The following is a 1,300-nucleotide window of genomic DNA, read 5'->3' as shown; positions in this document are numbered from 1 at the left end:
CAAAAAAAAAAAAAAAATTATTCTTCACTAAATACCACTTTAACACTGCCTATAGCAGCAACAAAGGCAAAATTAATGTACATATCCACCAATAAGAAAAATATTAAAATGACCATACTACCCAAAGCAATCTACAGAGTACAATGCAATCCCTATCAAAATACCAATGACACTCTTCGCAGAAATTTTTTTAAAATCCTAAAATTGGTATGGAACCACAAAAGACCCCCAAAAGGCAAAGCAATCTGGAGCAAACAGAACAAGGCTGGAGGCATCACCAATACTTGGCCTCAAAATATACTACAGAGCTATAATATCTAAAACAACATGGTACTAGCATAAAAACAGACACACAGATCAATGGAACAGAATAAAGAACCCAGATATAAATTCACACATTTACAGCCAACTGACTTTCCACAAAGGAACCAAGAGCATATTGGGGGGGGGGGCGGGAAGCCCTCTTCAATAAATGGTACTAAGAAAACAGAATAACTGTAAGGATAACCATATGCAGAATTAAACTAGATCCTTATCTATCACCATATATAAACATCAAAATGGATTAAAGACCTAAATGTAAGACCTGAAACTGTGAAATTACTACAAGGAAACACAGGGGAAATGCTTCAGGATGTTGGTCTGGGCAATGATTTTATGAACAAAATCTCAAATCACAGGCAACGAAAGCAACAATAGGCAAATGGAATTCTATTACACGAAAAAGCTTCTGTACAACAAGGGAAATAACAGAGTGAAGAGACAACCTATAGGATGGGAGAAAATATCTGCAAAATATTCATCTGGCAAAGGGTTAATATCCAGAATATACAAGGAGCTCACCAGCAAAAAAAAAACCGCAAAAACACAAAATAACAAAAACATTTAAATGGACAAATGGGTCACCCAAGGTGGCTCACATCTGTAATCCCAGCCCTTTGGGAGGCCGAGGCGGGTGGATCTCCTGAGGTCAAGAGTTCAAGACCAACCTGGCCAACATGGTGAAACCTCGTCTCTACTAAAAATACAAAAATTAGCCGGGAATAAGTGGCAGGCACCTGTAATTCCAGCTACTCTGGCGGCTGAGGCAGGAGAATCACTTGAACCCGCGAAGTGGAGGTTGCAGTGAGCTGAGATCATGCCATTGTACTCTAGCTTGGACGACAAGAGTGAGACTCCGTCTCAAAAAAAATAAAATGGACGGGCCGGGTGCGGTGGCTCAAGCCTGTAATCCCAGCACTTTGGGAGGCCGAGGCGGGTGGATCACGAGGTCAAGAGATCGAGACCATCCTGGTCAACA

General features: G+C 40.8%; 1 protein-coding gene across 1 annotated transcript in view; it reads right to left on the bottom strand.

The window, feature by feature from the left end:
* ZNHIT3 (zinc finger HIT-type containing 3) overlaps positions 1-1,300 on the bottom strand; it is a 9,929-nt gene that overhangs the window by 7,243 nt on the left and 1,386 nt on the right. The gene's annotated exons all lie outside the window — the stretch shown is intronic.

This window comes from Cebus imitator, unplaced genomic scaffold, assembly GCF_001604975.1.
Source record: "Cebus imitator isolate Cc_AM_T3 unplaced genomic scaffold, Cebus_imitator-1.0 Scaffold121, whole genome shotgun sequence".
In the NCBI taxonomy this organism is placed as follows: domain Eukaryota; kingdom Metazoa; phylum Chordata; class Mammalia; order Primates; family Cebidae; genus Cebus; species Cebus imitator.
Note: the sequence above shows the minus strand (reverse complement) of the source record. Positions and strands in the feature narration are given on the sequence as shown.